The sequence below is a fragment of the Zalophus californianus genome, chromosome 1 (assembly GCF_009762305.2).
Source record: "Zalophus californianus isolate mZalCal1 chromosome 1, mZalCal1.pri.v2, whole genome shotgun sequence".
Classification (NCBI taxonomy): domain Eukaryota; kingdom Metazoa; phylum Chordata; class Mammalia; order Carnivora; family Otariidae; genus Zalophus; species Zalophus californianus.
The window spans coordinates 140,357,044-140,381,137 of NC_045595.1; the positions used below are offsets into that span (position 1 = coordinate 140,357,044).

General features: G+C 42.9%; 1 protein-coding gene across 1 annotated transcript in view; it reads left to right on the top strand.

The window, feature by feature from the left end:
• Positions 1-7,156: 7,156 nt before the first annotated feature.
• LOC113917532 (interleukin 1 receptor accessory protein) overlaps positions 7,157-24,094 on the top strand; it is a 126,844-nt gene continuing 109,906 nt past the window's right edge. The window contains exon 1 of the mRNA XM_027585376.1: positions 7,157-7,381. The gene's annotated coding sequence lies outside the window, so the exon portion shown is untranslated. The remainder of the gene's footprint in view (positions 7,382-24,094) is intronic.

The window sequence follows — 24,094 nt, forward strand, 5'->3', positions numbered from 1 at the left end:
AAACACCTATCTCATGGAGATGCTGGAGTGATGACGTAATGTTTGTAAAAACACCAGGAGTAGAGAGCACCTGAGCCTCAGCAGGCATCAGTAACTCACGCATTTGTTCAAACATTTTTTTTTGTCAAACACCATTCTGGGATATAAAGGCCAGTAAGTTACAGTTCTTGTTCTCTAATGGGTCATTTCAATAGGATATCCCCCTTTCTTCCAATATCTAATTGAAATACAGTTTTTGAGCCCTTTCTCCCACTCCTTCTCACATGTTCTCCAGCGAGTGAGAGGAGTCACCCCACTCTCCTTTCCCACCTCTCGGCATCATGTGCTTACACGAGCATCGAGCTATCTCTTTCCAGAAGCACTTACCACCTCACATTGCAGTTCTTTTATTTATGTATGGAATGGTAGTTGGATGGAATAAATGAATGTTGTCCCTTGTTCTGTAGCTGCTCACTCCTTCCCTCTGCATCACCACGAATCTTAATTCCATCTGTCTTTCCAGTCCCTCCTACCGGCACCTTCTGTTTCCTTCCTTGATCCCCTCCAAACAGAAGCAATTTTCCTTCCTCCATACTCCAAAAGTATTTTACTTGAACTTTCTCATGGCCTTTAATGTAGCATGCAGAAGTCTGGCCCGCAGAAGGTGTTAAATCTGGGGTTTGCCACTGGGTTCAACTCTAACTAGCTGTGTGGCCTTAGGCAAGTAAGCTTCTCTGACTTTATTTTCTCAATGCTAAAAGTAGGGAAAACTAGGTCTCCCTTTCAAAACTATTGTAAGATTTAGAAATAATGCATGTTTGAAGGGCATGCCATGTAATAGCTGTTCATTGAAGAAGAGAGATTATTTCAACCTTGCTTTGTAGAATCTCAGTAGACATTGTGTCTTCTTCTATAATGAAAGGTCCATGTCCACCCTACCATAGCATCACCCACAGTGCCTGTATAGAGCAAATGTTCAACACATGTTTGAATAAACAAATGAATAAAAGATAAAACAAATTTCTTAATGCTGGTGGCAGAGAAAAAAAACCCTATACAAAATCTTTGAATCCCATATGACTATTTGAAAATCCTTCTCTGGAGATGAATAATGTAAGTGCCTTCCTTCTAGGAGATCATTTAGTCTTCCTGCTGCTGCACAGGGGAAAAAGAAAAAAAAAAAAAAAGGCTAAATGGCCCAGCCCTCTTATAGTGCTGTAGGAACAAGCAAATATTAGCATGATTTTACCTGGCACTGATTGGTTGTTATTCACCAGACAGTGAACGACTGAGATTGAGTCTGCTCTAAAGAATATTGCGGTGCTTTGGCTTATGGGATAATATAGGTGATGATATCTCTATAAAGAGCATGCTTTCAATTTGGATTAGATTTTGGAGGCTGGAAGCTGGCAAATGTGTTGTTAACTACTTACAAGGCCAAGCGAGAACCATAAAGGTAAGTTTCTCCTTTCGGCATGCGAAGTTCTTGTCTTTACATTTCCTGCTGTAGTGGAGTGTCAACATTGCATAATAACCATCCTCCAAGACTTTATTAAAATCCTGACCTTTACTTCAAAGCTTCTGTTTGGAAGGAGAAAAGCAGGGAGAGAAAATTAGGTCTTTTCTAACAGTCTCTAGGAGCTTTAGGCCATAGGCCAAGAAGACTCAGGCTGTCTTTTGGAAAACATGTCTTTGCACGTCACCCTGTCACTCATCTAGATATGCTCCCGTGACGGCGCAGGAGGGGCCTGACCATGAACACAAGCATTCCAAGGGAGGTGAAGCCAGTTTTAAAGGAGAAGCAACTGGGAGAATGGGGTTTCTGATCCTCCGATGATGGGTATCTAGTGGGAGAATCTAGTGGCCTCTGAGGACTACAGAATTCTTAGCACATAACAACTCCATCCAAACCACTGTGCTAAGGGACTAGACCAAACTCTTCTGTGGCTTTTAGCAGCATAAGGCTGTGCCCCTGTGATGACCCCAGCCTCCCATTAAAATGCCTGCTTGAGAAAGCTCAAGGCTGCCAGGAAAATTTACTGTTTCTTCTAGCCAACATCTGATGATAGGCCTCTGACCTCGTTTTCTTAGAGCATTTACTGAAAAGGGCTCAGAATTGTGAATATGTATCTCAACACTGAACGATCTTTCTCAAGGACCTGAGAGTTAGTCCTTTGAAATGTAATCATCAGGAAGGCCAGTCTCTGTGGGAGGATAGGATCTTAACTTCAATAACTTCCAACCAGCCTATACAGCTGGCCTAATCGTATTTATATTGACCAATCTCTTGTAATTTTTTTTCTCTGACTCTCCTGAGCCCCTCTCCTCCCCACTCCCTCATTCTCTTTTGAAACACCCAAATTTCCTCTGCACAGATCAGAATGAAGCTTAGGTTTTTTGTTTTTTTTTTTAACACCTACATTTGAAGCATTTCTGTATTTCAAGCTGTCAGTAGTCAGAGAATAAAATCCATTTTCTTTGGATTTAACTAATGTCCAGCTGTGTTGAACTTTGACACCTCCATGAGGAGTCACCTATTCCTGGGGCTCACCTTCACCCCTGTGCAAAGAGAGTTCTGGAAGAGATCCAGGAATTCCCCCTTTCAACTCTCTTCTTCTAGGGGTGCAAGTCACATAGCCGCTAGGTTGAGGGATAGGAATGAAAAAAATCTCCCACTGCACAGCCAAATTTCCTCTTCCAAATCACTTGACTTTCAATAGCATTTGGGCACCTGAGCACATACCACTGGTGAGACAGGGCTGAGCTCTTAGTAGTCTCCATCTTAACACAACTATGTTCAACCTGCTTGTTTACCTACACCTAGACCAACCAAACTGAGGGTAGAAGGGCTTTTATCAGGGACATAAACTCTAAGGAGCAAGAAGGAGAACTGACTTGGAAAACAGGGCACTGCAGGGGCAATGGGAAAAGGCGTAGTTGAGCCCTGCAAGGGGACACAGAGAGAGCAGCTACTGGGCTTGGGGGGACAGGACAGAAGGGTAAAAGGGCTAAGAAATATAAAAAGGGGGAACATAAAAGGACATGGAAGGTGACATCATTACTTGTTTCCTCATTCGCAATTTCCCTTTTGGCTCAGTCCTGCTCTTCACCTTCCGTCCAGAAACTTAAAGTAAAATGTCTCTGTATTGTACTTTCTTTCCTCTGCTCCCAGCCAAGAAAAGCTATTTATTGTTTTATTTCTTCTCTTCCAATTATTCTGGCCTTGCAAAAAATGTAAATCAAAGGAGGGGGGCAAGGAATTGGTCACTTAATATCTTTGGGTCCCAGTTGAATCATGGGAGTTTTGGACTGGATTCATAGTTCAGCAAATGTTTATTAAATGAATACTATGTCCAGACTACTGTCTATTTGCTAGGGAAACATCATATCTCCCTCCTGAAGCTTACATTGCAGTGAAGGCAACATTCAAAAAGCAAACTAAAAATAACAAAATTAAGATAAAGTATAAAAGAAGTAGTATTTGATATGGTTGTCAGGAAAGGGTTTCATAAGGTGACAATTGAGCAGGGACGTGAATGAAGTAAGGGAGCAAGCCAGGGGGAAGAGAATTCCAGGTAGAGGGAATAGCAAATGCAAAGGGCCCAGGGTAGGAACCTGTTAGCATGGCCGGGCAGCAGTGAGGAGCACACAGTAAGAGATCTGGAGAAGTAATTCAGTACCGAATCATGTAGGGTCTTGCAGGCTACTGTAAGTACTCTGGAAATTTCTTTAATTATGATGAGAATTCATTGAATATTTGAGAGCAGAGGATGACATTTTATTAATAGTAAAAATAATAACTAATATTTATATAGTACTTCGTATGTGCCAGTCTCTTTTCCAATGAACTCATTTAATTTTACAACTCTCTGATGTAGACATTATATTATTAATTAATTTTACAGTTGATGAAACCAAGGCACAAAGAAGTTAAGTAACTTGACCAGTTATATTAATACATTGCAGAATTTGACCTTGAACCCAGGTAGTCTGTCTCCAAGGTCCTTGCCCTCAACGCCTAGCCTGTATTTATTCTGATTTCCATCGATAAGTCACTTGGAAGTATGAGAAAACACCCTGGAGGCAAGAATTTAAAGCAGAGGGCCAATGAAGGGAGAGAGGACAGTGATGTGGGCTGTGGTGGTTGCGGTGGAGAAGAGAGGTAGTGGTCAGATTTGAGATGTCTTTTGAATGTAGAGGAAACAGAAAATTTGCTGCTTTTTTGCAGATGAGCTATGAGAAAAAGCCAAGGATCAATGGCGAATCCAACTTTTTGGCCTGAGCACCTGGGTAAAAGATGGTGTTGTTTACAAAACTGGGAAAACTGGGAGAGGGGGTGGTTTGGTGAGGGGTGGAAATAGTTTTTTTTTTTTTTTTTTTGAGTATATAAAGTTTGAAATATATATGAAACATCTGAGAAGATATATAAAGGAAGCAACAGGGTAAATAGAGTCTGGGTTTCAGACTGTAGATTAAATTCACTGGTCATTGTCACACAAATGTTTGAGAATGCTATGTGCCTGGATGTGATCTCCCAGGGAGGGAACAGAGCACGTCAAGAATAAGCTCTGAGTCATTCTAACCCTCAGAGATGATGAAGAGGTGAAGGATCCAACAAAAGAGTCTGGAAAGGAGCAGCAGATGAATCAATGGAAAATGAGAAGTCAAGTAAGAAGGAGTTTGAAGGAGAACCTGATCAGCTGTATCTAATGCTGCTGATAGGAAAAGTAGGATGAAGACTGAGAATTAACCATTGAATTTGGCTAAGAGGAGGTCATTTAATACCTTGACTCTAAAGAGTTAGGGCCAAGACTCTGATTGGATTGTTTTCAAGGGACTAGCAATATTCTGAGGCATATGAGTAAAGACAATCTGAAAAAAGAGGTGGGGGATAGTAGCAGAGGGACGGAGAGAGTAATGCATTTCCAAATACTTCAATCAACTTTAAAATACTTTATTGAGCATCTCCTACACACCCAACACTGTTAGGTGCTGACACTCCTGAGTTTGCAGACTCAGTCATTCATTCATTTAGGGGACAATTTTTCATTGAATGCCTAGTACATGAGTTCTAAAACATTTTTTCTTAATTGTTAACAATAACATTTTGACATTAAAGCAAATCTAAAAATTATGCCTGTACTCTCATAATCCCAACACATTAACACTTTTCCACATTTCTTTCAATTACTGGACGTATGTTTCCATAACTTTTACACAAAGTTATTATATTGTAAGCCTTTTTCTTTTGTAGACATATTTTCATAATATGTTAATTTTACAGCAGATATTTTATGGTGTGAATATACAGCATTAGTTATTTCCTCATTTTCCATTCCCCACCATTTATGTTATCTTCAAATTACAATATATAATAAATGCTTATTTTTCTATATGTCTGTCAGCCTCATTAAGCTATGAGTAGTCCTTCAAAGTCCAGGACTATATGTGGTTCAATTTTGAATCACCAGTATGTGCCGGGCACCCAGTCTTGACTTCTAGGAAGCACATGAGACTGTATAGTGGAGCAGCTAATAACAGGAAGACTCACTGCCTCAGTTCTCATCTTGCATTCTCCACTTGTAGGCTTGTAGCCATGGGCAAGCTACAACTTCTCTCTATCTCATTGATAAGTTGCAGATAATAATAGTACCCTATTGGTCATGAGAATTAAATGAGCCGATATATGCAATGTGCCTACTACATTGTAAGCACCTATGTAAGTGCTTGATAAATGTATTATATAAGAACAAAAGTCCATGCCCTGAATATGTTCAATGAATGAATAATAAATCAAAGAACAGTTTCATTTTTGCTTCGTACAGGTAATTTTAAAAATTTTTTTGAATTATTTGCTTTTGGATTCAGTAACAATGTTGTGAGCATGGACTATGAGTCAGGTATCCAGAGACAAATAATCATTTCTTGGGATTAACTTTCATAAGTGATATTAGTAAGTGCAAGAACATGAACATTTCTACAGCTTTGATTACCCTGTTATTTTGCCTGGGGGGGGGGAGTTAAGCTCCTTGAAGGCAAGGGCACTGTCTGAGTTTTGCATTGCTGGCCATCTTTGTAGAGACTGCCACCTGCTAGTTCCAACTGATAGTCCATTCAGCCCCTTTTCTCCGTTCATGTCTTTTTTTCTCCTTTGCCTTAATTGCTTTCTCTGGATCTTGATTTCTTGGATAAATTAATAAGATTCAATTAGGTAACTCTAAATGTGGAAGAAAAAAGTCAAGGAGGTGGTAGTGGGCAAGCCATGTGTGAAGAGACAATGGCCTTTGTAGATGGCCTTTGTTAGGTGTCAAAAATGGGGACAGATGACGACAGTCAGGAAGAAATCACTAGGGACTACCAACAGAAGGTTCGTGAACAAAGAACAATGAAAGTCATTATAAACCCTGTTAGGATGATTATACAGACTACCATCTAGAATGGGAGAGAGCACTTGAGGTCTCCGGCAAAAATCTGGAGAAATGGGGATGAATGAAAGAGAAGTAATATTTTTGAGATTATTTCCTTCTATAACGATTATTTCATTCGTTCATACATTCATTCATTCATTCAATACACATGTATTGGGGGCCTACTTTGTGCCAGGCACTGTGGTAGGCACTGGGTATCTACCCGTGGAAAATACAGATTCAGTCCTGCTGTCATGAACATTTGTTTGTCCCACGACTGTCACTGGTGGGAGCAAGAGCTCCGGAACACCGAAATTAAGTCTGTTTCTTCCTGTCGCACTCTGTGCTTGGCACACGGTGGGCGCGCGCACATCCTGTAGTCTGAATTTTGATTGAGGGCTTTGGTGCAGCAGAACAGCTAGGTACACAGAGCCCGCGAGAAAAGGCAGGGTGGCATCGATCTCGCTTCTAAGACCAGGATCTTGCAATGAACGCATGTGTGCATCTCTGTGTATAGTGGGGGCGTATCTTCCCAGCGCGCCTGGCAGAGGGCCAGTCACCCGGACCCACCCTCTCCTCTGCGGGCGCGCTCAAGCCTGCCCAGGCAGTGGCGGAGCGCAGACGGGGCCAGGCGCGCAGCCTCGCGTCGGTCCGCAGGCCGGCCCAGCGCGGCTCCTCCTCGCCGCGGGCGGGGCTGCCCTCGGTACCGCCCCGCGGCCGCGGCTCCGCGAAGCTCGGAGCGCTGGGGGCTGGCGAGCCAGGGCGGCGGGTGGAGCCCGAGCAGCGCGGCGGCGGCCAATCGCGCCGCGCCGGGGGAGGAGCCCCAAAGGGGGAAAAAGAAAGTGCGGCGGAAAGTAAGAGGTTCATTGGGGGAAGACTGGCCGGATCAGGGTCCCCGGGCTCCGCTTTGGCCAGACTCACCGAAAGAAGCAGTGCCGGGCGACCCTGCACCCATCCCCACTGGTTCGCTGCGCCCACTCTGCTTCCCAAGAAAGGTGAGTCTCTCGCTGTCGTGAGGGCTCAGAGGAATCACCTACCCACAGAAAGGGTGGAAGGACTCCTGAAAATCGTCTCCTTCAACCCTCTTATTTTCCAGAAGGACAAACTGAGGCACAGAGCGAGGCAGCAACTGGGATAGATCACACAGCTAGTTAGTGCTGTGGTCGGGACTCGAACCCAACTGTCCAGAGCCCCATCTTTGCTTTGTGGAGATTTAGGTACCGCAGTTTGGGGACGGCTGCCCGTTGCTGCACCCCACTTCCAGCCCTTTGAGGGATCTACGTTGGTGTACCCCCGCCTGGGTTTCTCCAGGGCGCTGCTGTGAGCGGGGAGGAAAGAAGAGGGCAGTGTGTCCCAGCGTGTCTCATGCCGCTCCCAGCCAGGAGCTGTGACAGCCTGGGGAAAGGCTGCTTGCAGCTTCACTCCGTCCTCCCCTGACCTGCTTTCTCAGAAAGATGCCCCTGCCGAGGGTGTCTAGCATGCTCCTGGGGAGGCGGTGGCCAGGGGAGGGACGCCGGGGCGCCGATGACTTGGGTTGGTACTCACAGCTGTCTCCCAGCTCCGGGAGGAAGCTGTTGGTCCTGTAGGGGATAGGATGCCCCACGGTTAGGAATAGCTGGCTTCACGGAGCCATAGCCCCTGTCAGTTCTGAGTGCAGGGAGGGAACAAGGAAGCTGAGTGGAAGAGAAAAATCACAAACATAAAAGCAAACTTCTGCCGTTTCCTTTAAGAACCAGTCCCCAGCCTGTCTTCCCTCCACCTCCCGTGGTGAAATTGAGATCCACCGCGCCTCTGGAAGGGCTTTTGCTGCTGTGTTCCACCGAGCCTGGGTTAGCTACCAGCGGAGGAGGAGGATTTACCTGGTTTTGATTCTAGCTCTGCGGAGTATTAGCTGTGTGAACTTGGTCGGGCAAGTTATCCAATCTTTCTGGTACTCAGTTTCCCCCCACCCCCGGCCGCAACATGGAGATTATGAAGATCACAATGAGCCCTGACGGTAGTTGGGAGGATGAAATGGGATAATTCAAATAGTATGTTTAGCGCAGTGGCTGGCCTGGCATCTGGTTAATTTGAGATTGATGGCCACTATTGTAAATACTGTTATACACTAACCCTGGAGACAGTGGATTTTCAGAAAGGTGATTTCATACCACCTTAAAGTGACTTTTTTTTTTTTTTTTTTAATCTGGAATGCTGCAGCGTTTTCTTATTTGGAGTTTGAACAGCTTTTATAGAAAGTGTTTTCTGAGTGCTGTCTCTATGTGACTTTGATCCTGGTTGCTTGAGTTGGAATATAAAATTAATGTTTGTCAGTTATGCCAAGCCCCCTCGGTTTTAGGCCAAGCCTCAAGTCTATGAAGCTCTGGTCTGAGGCATCCTTTATTGGCAAAGAGGGTCTTGAATTTGATGAAAAGTAACAAGACAAGAGAAGTTCAAGTTCCTTCAGTGTTACAGACTGTGCTTTAAGCCTTGTATTCCTGCTGTCTTAGGTCAGACAAGCAACTTTATGTTTTCTTTAGTAGAGGAAAACAGCAACACAATTCTCACGTATTTCTTTGGGATTATGCCATGATGTTGCTAAAATCAGTCCCTCTGGACAGACTTACCTTATTTAAGCAAACACTACACATCCCTAGTCTAGCCTTCCTTAATTATTGTTTTTAAAATGAAATAGCTCCCCTCATATATCCCCACGAGGCTCATGAAAATTGATTTTATTCTGATTGACTTCATACAGTTATTTACTACTGTCTCCTGGCTATGCCGTAAGTCCCTGAATTGAGTGTTCAGCATTTATAGTTGGCTGCCTGCTTCCCAGTCCCTCCCATTTGTGTGGGGTATTGATGAGTGCATAGGAGGGGGTGTGATACATCTTGAGGGAAGGGGAGAACTTGGTGGTGCCTCTGTGGGTACCTCCTGCACCAAGCGTTTGCAGGGGATGGGATCACTTGCTTCCATCAGCCTGTTCCGTGTGTATGCATTGTGATGAGCTGGCCAGGATACATCTGAATGCGTGCCTGAGAAATAGGGGACTTGTGGGCAAAAGGAAAATGTTAAAAATAAGGTCAGAACAAGGGGATGGAAGGGAGGTTGGAAGGTAATTTTTTTTTTTTTTTGGTTCCAGTTCTTTAAAGAAAGGATACCCAGTTATACCTTTCCTCCTTATCCAGATTATTTGTTACAAAATTCATACATACATATGTAGACAACTTTAAAATTTCCAAAGCATATTCCATATACATTATCTTTCTTGCTACTTGCGATAGCCCGGAGAGAAGGACATGGCAGGCATAGTAATGGTAGAAGGAGCTTAGGTTTTGTGATCAAATTCAAATTTCAGCCCTAATTCCTCTGCAGCTAGGTCATACTGAGCGATGTATTTCACCATTTAGAGCTTTTGTTTTATCCAATTCTAAAATGGAAAAGAAAAACCCTAAGGATTCATGCGACGATAGAATTAACTGGAATAATATAAAGTATATGTAGTGAATAGTTGCTCATTAAATGCTCTCTCTTCTTAGCTGGTCTCAATTTTATAGAGGAAGAACTGAGACTCAGAGAAAGGAGAGGTTCCTAAGAGTCACACAGTTACTACGTTTCATCCCTGGGAGTACAGTTCACACCTTGTAACTTCTACTTAAGGGCTTTTCCCCGTCACACCCCGGTCACCTCTCCAGTGAGTTCTTTAACAACTTACCTCAGTTAAGTTGACCTTATTGGGCTGGTGATTGCAGGGTATCCTTTCTGTCCCAAAGAGGAAATTTCCTTGCTGAGGGAACAATCCGTAAGCATGCTCTATAGAGGTGAGCGGGGCCAGCTGTCAGCAGGGGAAGTTCGAAAGCCCTGCTCTCTAAAGGCAACCTTCCTACTCTCCTGCGTTTGATGTAATGCACCTTCCATTCCTAAGAGGGGGGGGACTGTGAAGACATAAAGTTCAGAATTGTATTATGTATCTCTTCCTGTTTCTGAGTGGTTTCTTCCCTCTGTCATCCTTGTGCTAATTCATAGGGTAGTAAGAAGATTGAGCAACAAATGCCATGAGTGACCATAGCGTTCCTTCACTTCTCTCACGAACGCTGTGGGTAGAGGATGGGATTAGGCAGAGTAGGCAGAGGCTGCATTTGCAGAAAAGACCACTCGCTGCTTGCTGGCCGTGCTGATCACTGGTCTGGAGGCCCCAGTCCTCCCTGTGGAAACTGATGGCTGCAGGCTAATGTAGGAAAATGAACAGATCTGTTTCTGGCCCAGGCAATGGGGCCATTTATCCGTTGAGACTCCCCACAGGCCATCAGGTTTCTCTGCTTTGCAGTAAGCAGCCAGGCTTGCAAATGCAGTTCTGGGAGAAGCATTTTGCTCCTTGCTTTTGGCATTTGGAAGCGTATGTTTGCTTTTGCCAAAAGGTATCCAGTTAACGTCATCTTACCTGGCACTGTTAGAAAAGCAGAATGTGGCTGGAGGAAATCAGAGGAGGGGCAGAAGAGAAAAAAATAAAGGTTCTCTCCAGCACACACACAGTTTCATTTGTTGCTCAACTTTGTCAGGGCTTCTGCTGGTGACACAGATGTAGGATCTGGTGAGTCACTGTCGCCTTGCCCGTGAAGTATTAAAGAGAGCCACCTACTGTGCTCTTTGCGCATTTTGGAAGTTGTTCTGTGGGAGAAATAAAAACCCCAAAGAATGGGAAAGTTACAGAACATTTGGCATCTGATATTTTGGGAGATTAATTCAGGTTAGCTACTCATTGGCTCAGGTTTGGGTTTTTGTTTTTGTTTTCTTTTTTAGAAAGTAAGAATGCACCGAGGGGGTTGTGGCACTGATGGGGAAACCTCCTGGTAGCCCGACTTGATCTGGCACCTGGGGCTGTGTGGAGTTTTAGAGCCCGACAGGGGCCTGTGGCAAGTTAGTATACTGCGGTGAGCAGCCCTCTCTTCTGCCAGGGACGCTGATGCCTGCCCGGAAGCTGGAGTCCCTACCCCAGCACCTTATTCACAGGAGGTATTGAATAAACATGAATTCTTTCTTCTGTCATTAGTTCTTTCAATTTATTAGTCTGTTAAATTGTGAAAATCAAAATTTAATAGCTATTCCCTACTGAATTCCACTGTGGATTGTACTGAGTGTTTTATAAGCCCCACCTCATTCAATCCTTGCAGTGATCCTGTGTATTTTTGGAGGCAACTGAGGCTCAGAGAGGTTAAGTAGGTAAGAAAGACCTGAGATTGTATGGCTTCTGGACTAGAACTGAGGGCCTAGGCTAGGACTGATGACCCGCCCATCCCCATCCTGCCATTCTGAGCCTGGTATTATCTTGCCTGTGACTGAGAAGTCGCAGGCTCTGGGCCTCAAATGGGACGTTCTTCTGCTGCAATACATTGCTTCTTTTCTTCAAGATTCCCTTCAACTCTGAAATTCTGTCTCCGTATCTCTTTGTAAAAGTTGACGCTAGAAAGGGAAAGGGGAATAATGAGAAAATACCCTTATGTTTTATGCCAAGGGATCTATTTTCCGGTCAAACAGAGGAGGGCAAAGGAAATCAACATTCATTGGTGCGTGCACTTCTGTCATTTCCCTTAAGCATAAAAATAACTCTCAAGATATATATATTATCGTCTGCCTTTTACAGATGGAAGAACGGAGGCTCAGGGAGACTTACAGACTTGCTCAAGTTTAGTCAGTTAGTAAGAACTAGAACTGGCCTGAGCTCAAAGTCGTTTGGTCTACTGTGCCATGCTTGCTAGACACCATGCCATCAAATCAGAGGACTTGCCGAGTAGATTCAGGAATGTCCCCTCCCTGTGCCCTCACACCATACATACCACCCCAGCAGCCGTGTCCTTTCCTCCTCTACCTTCCTATGCGTGTTGCTAGAATCATTTCCTCATCCTTCCCAGTCTGTGGGACCCCTTGAAATGCTTATACCATACTCTTCCTATCTCTACTGTGATTTTCAAAACTTATTTGTTTGTTTTCACTCTGGGCCAATCATTTGTCCCTTTGTGTTCTTGTTTAGCGCCAAAACAGCTGAAGAACATAGTACAGTGCCTTGTATGTAAAAAGTACAGAGTGAAGGGAATGATGGCTTCATACTGTGTCAGGGAGGCCCAGCGTTGGCTTTCTCGTTTTCTCACACTTTATTACATTACTAATTGTCTCAAAGGCTGTCTCTACAGACTTGGAAAGTAACTCTCATTTCCTTTAATGTTATGGTTACAAAATCAGAAAAATGCTAAGGAGTCACAGACTCTAAGAAGGTTGGACATCCCTGGCTCAATGATGGAAAAAAGACATTTTGGTCCTAATAATAAAGGGTGTTTTGCAGCAAACACGGGGAAGGAAGGGCTTGCTTGCATATATTGACAGCAAGGCCAATGTCAAGTGTCATAAATTAATTACCTGAAAGAAAATAGGAAGTTTCCAGGGAGGTGGGCAGCTGCAATGAACTTCGATTTCAAGATTTCTAAAAGCAATGAAGAATGAGCATCCGTCCAGCTATTATTTGATATCATTGGAATACAGACAGGTGACCTTTTATATCTAGCTTATATCCAGGAGAAGCCTGTGGTTTCTACCTGTCTGGCACATAAGTCCTTATGATTACACTGGCTTCCTTGTTTCCCAATCAATGCTAAAGGCAACAGAAAAGAGAACCAGTCATTTTATAAACTCTGATATCTGAAAGTGTTCTTTTCATAGATAACACAGTTCCTTAAGCCAGTTATGGTTAGATGCTATGGTAACTGTGGGTGTATAACATTTGTGAGCTTTAGCACAAGACCAGCTTCCGTGCGTGTGACTTTGCACAAGTTATTTGGTCTGTCTCTGCTTTCTTTCCTTTTCTTTTTTAAAAGATTTTATTTATTTATTTGAGAGAGAGAGAGAGAGAGAGAGAGAGAGCATGCACCAGCAGCGGGGAGAGGGAGAAGCAGACTCCCCGCCGAGCAGGAAGCCTGACACATGGGGCTCGATCCCAGGACCCTGAGATCATGACCTGAGCCGAAGGCAGACGCTTAACTGACTGAGCCACCCAGGTGCCCTCTGTTTTATTTTCATCATCTGTAAAAGGGGATAATCAAATGCATTTCATCAAGCTTTTGATAGATGTCAATCCTATGCCATAACATTTGTTAAGGGCCTGGTGCATGGGAATTTTAACCTTTATTATGATTAACAGCTGCAATGATATTCAGTTGCATGGCCAAATTGATACTGGAATAGAAAGTACAAGACTTAGTTTCAAATTATAACAGTTTTAGTTTATGTAGAACTTTAAGCACTCAAAATGATTGTGTTTATCTCATTTCACGTGAAGAAATTAAGTCACTTGCCCAGAATTATACAAATGAAGCCAGAATATGAACCTATGATTCGGATGTAGATGGTCCAGGCACCACAGTTTCCCAGGCACACATTTTTCCCCCAATAATCTGAGGTAATTAAGGCACGTGTTGCTAACATTTATATCCTGAGTCTGAGAGGCTAAATATTGCTAAGGCCATACAACTAAGCACATAGTGGAACTGGGACTTGGACACCAGCTTTCTAACTCCAAGTTATGTGTTTTTTCCCCCTTTAATGATTCAGTCCAACAGCCCCACTACTGGTTAATTGCTTTTCCTTCTCAGAGTCCTTTTTCTCATTTCTAAAATGAGAAATTTGGACAAGGTGCTCTCTAAGGTATGGTATTCTATGAGTCTGTGCCTGTAGAGTAATGACTTGGGAGATATCATGAAAAGCTAAGAGAGAAGAAGTGTCTCTTCTTTCCACAGATGTACCCACACACCATGGCGGGTGAGGCACCCTCAGTCCCAGATGTCCAGCAGCCTCCTTGTCCTCAGGGAGACTCAAAACTGAGCACTGCACTGGGAGTCAGAGCCACAAAGACACCTTCCATGTCCTTCAGGATGTGATTCTGCCACATTCCCATGACCTGTAAACTGTTTTTCCCCCTCAGGATCCAGGTTTGGGGGTGGGAAGAGAAAATAGATGTCTGGGTTATGCACACTGACATTTATTGTTTGGGAAATGAAAAGAGAGCCTTTTTATATAAAGCAAGCTCTGTATCACCATTAATCACCATAATCTTCTACAAAGAAATAAAGAGATAAAATATTTGGCTTTCATTTGAATTTTAGCATTATGAGTGCATATTTTCTGCTTTCTTCTTTTGAGCTAATTTAGTGCCCATGGAAGAGGCTTGGCTCTCATTGAATAAATATAGGAGTTCTTTCAACTTATAGAAATGATGCATGCTGGAGAGTGGAAATACACACTAAATAGCATTTTTCTGGAAGATTAGACTTTGGTCTCCAATTACAGAATGAAACAATGGCAGGGGTTGGGGATTGAATGGTTAGAGTGGGTAGGAAAAGTTGGCTGGCTTTAGAGTCATTGAATCCTAGATATTGCTTGCTTAGCCTGTGCAGACTTAGTTTCCTCATCTGGGAAATGGCAATTAGCACTTAATACCTGGCACCCGCCCTCAATAAATATTCATTCCTTTCCTCATTCAGCATTGTTGTTTACCCCAAAGCCTCAGCCCTATAATGAAATTCACATGAAACCAGATGGAGAGGGGGTGTGTACTGAGTAGATGCTTCAACTGGTCTAAGGAAATTTTCCCCAATTTGACAAACAATGGGGATGGTAAGGATAGGAAATGAGTGTGGTATTTACCTTAAAATATCTGGAAAGTTTTCATGCGGAGGAGGAATTAGACTGGTGGGAAACTGTGGTGCCTGGACCATCTACATCCGAATCATCTGCACAGCTTGTTAAGGAAGCAGGTAGTTAGGGCCTCCGCACTGAAGTCTCCAAATCACAGGATCAGAATTTTCTAGACCAAGAGGCAGTATATTGTAGGGATCTGGAGTCTTGTGACATAGGTTCATATTCTGGCTTCATTTGTATAATTCTGGGCAAGTGACTTAATTTCTTCATGTGAAGTGAGATAAACACAATATGTAACTCATTGGCTTGTTAGTGATGACTAAGTCAGTTAATACCAATGAAGTTCCCAGAACAGTGACTGGCACAAGAAACCACACGTTATTTCGCTCAGGGTGTAAGCCGGTCTTTAAAATACCTTGTAAGGCCATGTATGATTTGCATTCTGTTTCCTCTCTGCCCCAGTCTCTCAGATAACCACAAAGCTAACTCCTTCACCTCCTTGAAGCTTTTGCTCCAGTATCTTCTCAGTGAAGGCTGTTTGGTTGCTTTATATGAAATTACCCCCCTGCCTGCTTTCCATCTCCACCCATGCCAGTGCTCATCTAACTGACCCACTCTGCTTTTCCTTTTTCCATAGCTATTGTCCCCTTTATCAGCTTCCACATATTTAGTCTGTCCACTGTTTATTGTCTAGTTCACTCCCTACTAGAACGTAACACCCACAAGGCCAGCGACCCCGCTCCCTGCTATATCCCAGGAACAGGGCCTCGAGAATAGCAGCTGCTTAATCATGAGGAAATGATGAATAAATAAATAAATGCATAGATAGGTGTTAGTATAATTACGTGTCTTCAAGGGGTAGAAAGAAAGAGATGGAACTGGACAAGAAAATAAATTACATATGTAATATTGAAATTAAAAAAACTTGTTTTATACACACATATACACACATGTATACACTAATACACACATATATGCATATTGCCTTGAGAAGGTGACATTTGAATTAAGGGAAGAGCCTGCGAAGGAGCCAGGCTGGTCTGAGATCATGGTCAAGGAGGCAGGGGCCAGGTGAGAGGGGTAGAAGGACTGGGAATAATGTCCTCAAAGCCGGGGCCAGATAAGCCGGGGAAGGAGCTGGGATTTTGTGCATAATGCAGCAGGCGGTCACCGAAAGGACTGAAGTATGGTGATGACTAGGTTTGTTGTATTTGGAGCCTCAAACGGAGAGTGAAGCAAAATGGAAGAATTTATGTATAAGATGAGGAGTTGAACTGCTTTGATCTTATATAGGGTCCTATGAACAGTGGAGAAAGACAGTTCAGTTTCATTGATGTGTCATTCATAGATTTTCTCATTAGAATGTCTCAAAACAAACACACACACATACACACAGGCAAAATAGGCAAAACCAGATTCCTTTGCTTTTTCTCAAATGATATTCTTATTTCCACATGCACTAAGTAATGGATGAAATTGTATGCACTGTTGCTCAATTCAATTCAGCTGGAAATTTTACAGTTCTTGGGTAGGTGTTTTATGTAATCAGTCCCCCAAAACACTGGACTCAGAGCTATTTCCTTACAAGATTTTCAGTACCAGTTTCTGAAATCTGATGTATTGAGGAGTAAGCATATGAAAGGCAAATTTAATTCCATATAAGATCAGTTTCTTCCTTCTGGCTCTACAAATCTAAATGGTGCCTAACCCTTCAAGAAATAGAACTCCTCCATGAAGTCTTTACCGAGATATGCATATGTAGTCTCATATATGCCAGGCGTCTTCCTCTATTATTTCTTTTTGTAGAACAGAAAACTGAGGCTCAAAGTCACAGAGGTTAGTTAGTGTGAGAACTAACTAGTATTTGAACTTGGGGCAAGTGTAACCACTATACCATTCTGCCTTCTGATTGTAAGTGACCCTGAATATTTTTTCATCTCTATTTGTCCCACTTCATGGTGATTCATATGAAGGAATAGTTCAATAAATGTCTTGAATCCGCGAATGAATACGTGACCTATTCTTTCAAGTCGTATCATTTCATTAGCATGTAATGGTAAAAATGTGGGTTTTAGACTGAGACAATCCGTGTAGGGTAACGCTACTCACTACCTCTGGGATATGGTAAATTTACTTAACATCTTTAAACTTGTGTCCTCATCGGCGTTGTTGGCACAAGAACAGAAGCGTTGTCAGGATTAAGTATGTACATAAAGTGCTTAGCACAGTGCCTGGAACATAATTAGTCCTCAGTCCATTTGAGCTATTTTTATTATTTTTTGAACTAAAATAACCTCCCCAAACATGCTTACACTTACATACTCAGGCAGTTTTTCAGTTGTGCTTATTTTATTAACTTCCTTTAAAAATCAGAGCCAAAGACCCAGTCATATAATCAGTGATACTAATTTTGTTCCAGGACCCATTACTGTCCCTTAACCTCAGCAGAGAACTCCTGCAGGTAGAAGGGCCAGTCCTGGGGAATGATGTGGGAGCAACAGTGCTATAGGACTGCCCTGTCTCTGACATCTGACATACCTGCAGACTGTATTTCTCCCCCCGCCCATCCTTCTCTCCCCAGCCAGACCTGGCTTGCGGGAGTTACTTTGTATTCCAGTGATGGCTCCAGAACATTCTGGGTGGCAAAGGGAAAACAGAAGACTCAAATTTTACTCTAGATAACACTCAATGAGACTCATTTATAGAACATGCTGAAAGTTTTAGACCTCTTACTAATTCATAATCACTCACATTGATCCAGTGCTTCTTGTGTGCCAAGAGCTGTGCTGGATGCTTTATTTTTATTATCTCATTCAATCCTATTGCAACCTTATCTAAAGTTTAAATTTTAGTTTTAAACTGGGGGAAAAATGAGAGTGTTAGAGTTGCCTCCATACGTATATCGGGGAGGCTGTGATGATAAAATCAAATATTTCTTGCCTATGTTTTGTCACAGTTTTCTTCCAAAGCAAACCATGCAGGGTTGTAGCATCATTGGAGTCTTTGAGGACCTTCCCTGCAGTAAAGAGATGTTTGGCAGAGAAATGAGGCAAAGGTTGTGTGGGGAAGGCAAGAAACTTCATTCTAGTTGACAGTTTATTTTGCCCTGGAAGAAACTAGTAACAATGAACTCAGTCCTCTTTTGTTGATTGCATTTGCTTGCTTCTTTGTAAGAAACCAATGTGGTGCTGACTTACAATGATCTTTTTTGTTTTTTCTTTGTGAGATATTTAAAAGATGTAACTTTTATCATCCAACCTCTCCCAAGTTTGATGATTTCCTTGGAGGAAAGGTCCACACACACAACACACATACATACACACACAAACATGAGAACAGTGCCTGAGTCATAGTTGACACTCACTATCTATTTGCTGAATGAATGCATGACAAAATTAAAAAACAAACAAACAAACAAACAACACCTTTTTTCCCCCAGAGAATGGGAGGGGCTATGGAATCTTTTTAAAAAATGGTAAGATTTCAGTATGTAACTTTCTTTCAAAATTTTTGTTTTAAAAATAATTTCAGAAGGCGATTATTCTAAGATAATGGGGCTTTACTTAATCTTGGTGATTCAGGACAGCTTATTGGAGTAGACTGTAATTCCTTTAAAATTTATCGAGATGAGATCATTTACCCATGTACTAAATGGCCCTAGACCAGTATACTTTTAAATTTGTGTTAATCTGATTTTTATAAATTTTCTGACCTCTTTCCCTTTCATTGTCTGCTATTTTTTTTCTTGCTTTCAGCATGTCTTGCTGTAGCAGCTTTCTCTCCATTCCCCATATAATTAGCTGTTTCCGCTTTACTCTAGAGTAGGGAGCGGGCTGATGAGTTTTGTTAGAACTGTGTGTACGATAAAAATAAACAGGGTTGGATTCGGATTAGACAGCTCTTCTCTAAGGGAAGGGAATAGGAAGGTAAAGTCACTACCGAATAGTCTTCATACAGGTGAGGCCATGCCATATACAGGAGCACTGGGTTTTGGTTACCTGTGGTATTAAAAAGGGACTGGTAGCATCAATAATACATTTACTCTTGGGCCATAAGCATTTGCTGAGAACCTTTTGTAGGCAAGACACTAGTGAGATATGGAGGTTAAAATATAGTCACACAAACACAACCCCTGAAAGAATAAGAATTTGTAGATTATTTTGAAAGGTAAGATAATCACAGGGGTTTGCAATCAACTTTTATAGTATTTGGAAGAGTGTAAGAGTGGATAACCTAACTTTAAAAGATATATGGAAAAACATGTTTGTGTTTTAAAGAGATAGCTGTGTCACTCAGGAAGGGGTTTATGAGGAACTGAGGATGTGAGTCTTGAATTGATGGGCAGGTTTTGGACATAGACTAGAGGGGAAGAGCAGTGTATGAGTTAGGGTCCAACCAAGGAGCATGAATGAAATGGGTCGATGATATGGAATATGGGATTTATCATAGGTATCGGACCTACAATTGAGGGAGAAGCTGGACCATTAAAGCCCCAAAAGGGGACAGTGGGAGATAAAAAGTCACTTACTCAGGACCCTGAGGAGGTGGTGGCCAAGAAGTCCGTGGAAAACTACCTCCGCAGTAGTTTTAGTAGTAGGCAGGCAGTTAGGAAGAAAAGCTGGATGTGAAGGGGAAGAGAGCAACCTGGAACCCATGAGGACAAACTGCAACCCTTAATTATCTCTCACTGTACCTAATCTTGATGATGTGGGTGGCCTGCAGAAGGAGCTGGTGGGCTTAGCCACAGAGCTCCACACCAGCCGGGCCTCGGACTTAGAGAGGTTGAAGGAAGAGATCTGTCAGGAACTGAAAGCTGGCTGCCCCCTCTTAGCAGGTCAGCCACCCGATTGGCCATTATGTATGTGAGAGGCAGTAAGTAGTACCCAGGGGCCTAGAAAGGCCCTCGCGAAACAATGGATACTGCTACACTTCTCCCATCCAAATCTCATGTACAATTCCCTGTAGCTACCCCTAAGAACCATATAGAGAATGGGATTCTGGAAAACATAATTCCAGTTGAACTAAACTGACACAGTTAAAACCATGAGTGATATTCCAGATAAAGGAAAAAGGATGAAAACATGAAGTGAAGGAAGGAAGCTGGTGCCTTGCTTGGGGAGAGCCCAGTTTGACTGGGAGATGGTATTCAAGCACCCGGGTCATAGATCATACTTAAAAAAGCTGAGCCAAGACCATATTGTCGAGGATCTTAAATACTCTCTTGAGGAATTTGCACCTAAACCTGTAAGGCAAGGAGAAACACAATATTCTTGAGCAAGGGAGGGGCATTATCAGATGTGTGTTTTAGACAGATCTGATATTTGGTGTCATAGCATTGGAGCTTAGGAAAGGAATGGCGGGGGCGGGGGGAGGGCAATTAATGAACATTCTATTATGATACTCCAGGCAAGAAAATTTGCATTCTATTTTCACCTGGGAAAGTGACTCAGAATCATCATAAGTGATTGTTCAGGATCATCCTGGGAATTAAAAATATTGGTGTACAATTGCAAGCCAAGGTGATTTGACATATGGCTAATATGTTGACTGTAATATCCTTATGGTGTACCTTGATAACCGTTCTTTAAAATTCCCTGATGATTCTGCCTCCAGTATGTGAAAAGCAAGAAAAAGTGTATATGTAATTGGAACATTGACCAACATGAAATTGGTTTATGCAACCACGTCAGTATCATTTTGAGAGGAAGATCCTATAAAAATAAACATCCCTTATTTAGTTTAGTAAAATAATGCTTTTTGGCTTTACTGAGTAGTAATAAGAGTATTCCGTTCTGTTTGTCCAAGTGCTTAACAATTTGCAAATGACTTACATGTCCCTTAGCTTGTTTGATTTGACAACTCTGCAAGGTCACTTTGGTCTGAATTGGCCTAAGTGGCAAAACTGAAACTCAGAGATTGTGATAACCATCAACTGACCCCGTAGCCCTTGATTCAAGAGCACTCACTGCACTTGCATAGATTCAGTGGACACCTCGCTATGGTTCATCCCTCCATTTCACGCTATGCACCACTGCCTGGTAATCTTGGGGCACATTCCTGGTTCTTTTCTGTCCCTGTCCTAAATCTGCCCATCGTTTTAGGACTTCATTACCTCTAAGGTCTTTTCCACCCAGAGTGCAGGCTCTTTGTAACCCCAGTGTTACAGTTCCAGCTGTCTGATTCCTCACCCCCTTGCAGGATTTTTACTTCTTTCCACCAAAGCACAGAACACCAAACACAGGGTAAAGAAGGACTTCTTTACCAAAGCATACCTGAACAGCTACCTTGACACCCCCAGGAGACCTACATATCTTTGAATTAGGTCCTTCTGTAAGTCTTTCCTATGAGCATTTCCAAGTATATACTCCCAAATGTTTATAAAACATATCTCCTGGCTTCCTACTTGTTGAAACACAGCAGAACTCATTCATTTGTCTTGATTTATTTAGAACACACACACCTACTGCTCTCTTTGCTGAGATTGCAACGGCCAACAGCAAGTGAATTCAAAACCTATAACCTCTATTCAGTGCACCCCTGAAGAGTTTTGTTCTCTTACAGGGATCCTTAAGGCATATCAAATTGGGGTGACAACTTCAGGTTCTGTGCTTTGGGGTGTGTAGGATTTTTGCAGTTACTGATATAGAGACATTGTTCAGGGGAGGAGAAGGAGGCATATAGAAATCAAGCTTTCCTAGCTGTCTTTACACAGAGAACTTGTAATTCTTCTCTGAGAATACTAGAAAGTTAAGGTCAAAAGGCTAAGCCCCTGGCTCTGCCAATACAACAGAAAGGGATGTGTCTTGTTTAGAGTTAGCCACAACTCTGGTAATTGGTCTTCTAAGTTCTGGAACAGTGTACTTTCCACTGTAATGTGCTGCTTCTCCTGCTTTTGTTCTCCCACGTGAGGACTGACCTCATTTCACCCTCCCAGATATATGGGTTTTCTGCTTCCTGCATTGCTACGCTATGTAGGGAAAAGTTCCGGAGAATTGAAGGCTAGACTTCTGGTAATAATAATAAAGAAAAATAGCTGAGAAATCTGAGTGTTTACTGTGTGCCAAGTGCTTTATAATTTTCTCTCACATAATCCTCATACCTGCTTCAGTGAGATGCTTTACTGACCCATCCACCAATAAGGCAACAGAGAGTCTGTGTGGTTCAGAAGCTTACACAGCTCCAGAGGATCCGAGTCTGGTCTGTGGTGAGTCCGAAGCCCATGCTGAAACTTTTCACTTTGCTTCACTGTGCTGAGGCGTGCCCTCTGTCCCGTGGCCTCTTCCAGTTTGCCTATGGCTAGATGGGCATCTGTGACAGATGTTGAGTTACTACACTGATCAGTCTGACAATTCCCTAGAAACCCTGCTTGGATGAGCTAACCCCCTGGTCATTTTGCTTCCTCAGCTCCATTTTCAATTTCCTTTTATGCCCAAATAGTATAAGAAGTGCCTTAATCAATCGACACCAGTTCTTCCAGTTTTAATGATCTTTTCATTTTCTCAGTATCCTTTTCTTGCTTTTGAGGTTCAGAGAAGCAAGGAAGGGAACAGGAGCTTTGCAAAAGCCCTAGGCTCCCATTTTGGAAAGTGAGGTCTATGGAGATAAGGCAATGCTGATTTCAAATACCAGAACCCCTGGGTTGAATGCCCTCGGGTATCTTTGGAAGAGAGAAGGCTTCTGATTTGGCACCAGAGACCTCAACCAGGACAAGTAAGTACAAATTCCAGGGCATCGGGGTCCAGCTCAACATAAGGAGACACTTATTACAGTTCAGGCCCTACGAAAACTATCTCGGTAATGAGTTCACCGTCATTAGAGTTATTTAAAGAGGGACTTGGCACTTGGCAAGGATGTTACAGGGATATTTGAATTTTGGAAAATGTTTGAATCAAAATGATATTTAAGGGCCTTTCCGGCCTTGAGCTTCTGTGTTGAATTCACTTAGAAACTTCATATTGGGAATAAAGGTTTCCCCTTGTTATAATTAACACCAACTAGTGATGTCGCCTCCTCCCTCCCCCCTGTGCTTTCCCCTTCGAACAACTGCTCGATTTAAGAAGGGGCCTTAGGATGAGGAAGGATGTGGTTCTTTCCCGCTTGGCAGCACTCCGGGTCAGAATGGAGGACTTGTGTCTGGGCCTGGCACCGATCCGTCGGGGCCTCTCACCAGCCCAGTGGTGTCTGTGACTGGAGCACGTGGGAGGTGCACATCCGCGTAGGAAAACCTCCCGCTGGCGGCCAGCTCGGGATGTTTTAATTTTTTTAGATTACGAATGAATGCAGTCTTGCCCAGGGCTGGCCTCTTGGAGGAATGGAGACACACCCTGAAACAAGTCCTAGTCAGGCCTGACAAGCATCCCCTGAGAAAGAGCCCCTCTGCAGCTGGCGGCATATGCGGAAGTGTCTTTGAGAGCAGTTTCTTCTTGCCCTTTCAGAGGAGAGCGGCTTGCAGGCCAGGATGTCAGGAGTGCAAAGCTCCCTTCCCCCGACCCTTGCCCCCCCCCCCCCGATTTTCTTTCTGTTTTCTCTTTTTCTTTTCTAATTGGCTTACTACTAATCTGAAAGCGGGGCTGTGCAAAAATGATAATCCTTTGATTTAACGTCAGAATTGAAACACTGCCTCAGTTCTTGAAGCAAGGAGTGGTACAATGATAGAGTGTCCAGAAGTTGAGGAACAGCTTTAATTTAAAAGAATAAAAAGAGGCAAAACTAACAGTAGGTCATACTGACCAGTGCTGTGTGTAAGAATAGACCATGCTTTTCCACTAAATCCAGTGATCTTTCCCCACAGGATTTACAAAGACTTTACCAATCTCCAACCTAGGTCAACTTTTTTTTTTAAGTGAAATGTTATAGCTAAGTATGTTTTGCTCAAATCTTTCATGTGTGGATATCTCAAACTATGAAGCGTTATTCCTTACAGGGAAGCTTCAGGAACTCACAGCTGTCTCGTCCCCAGCAGATAAACATGTTAAAAACTTCATAGCAGCGAGGACTCCTCTAGGGATCTGGTCCAACACTGCCTGGAGGTAGTTTGGCCA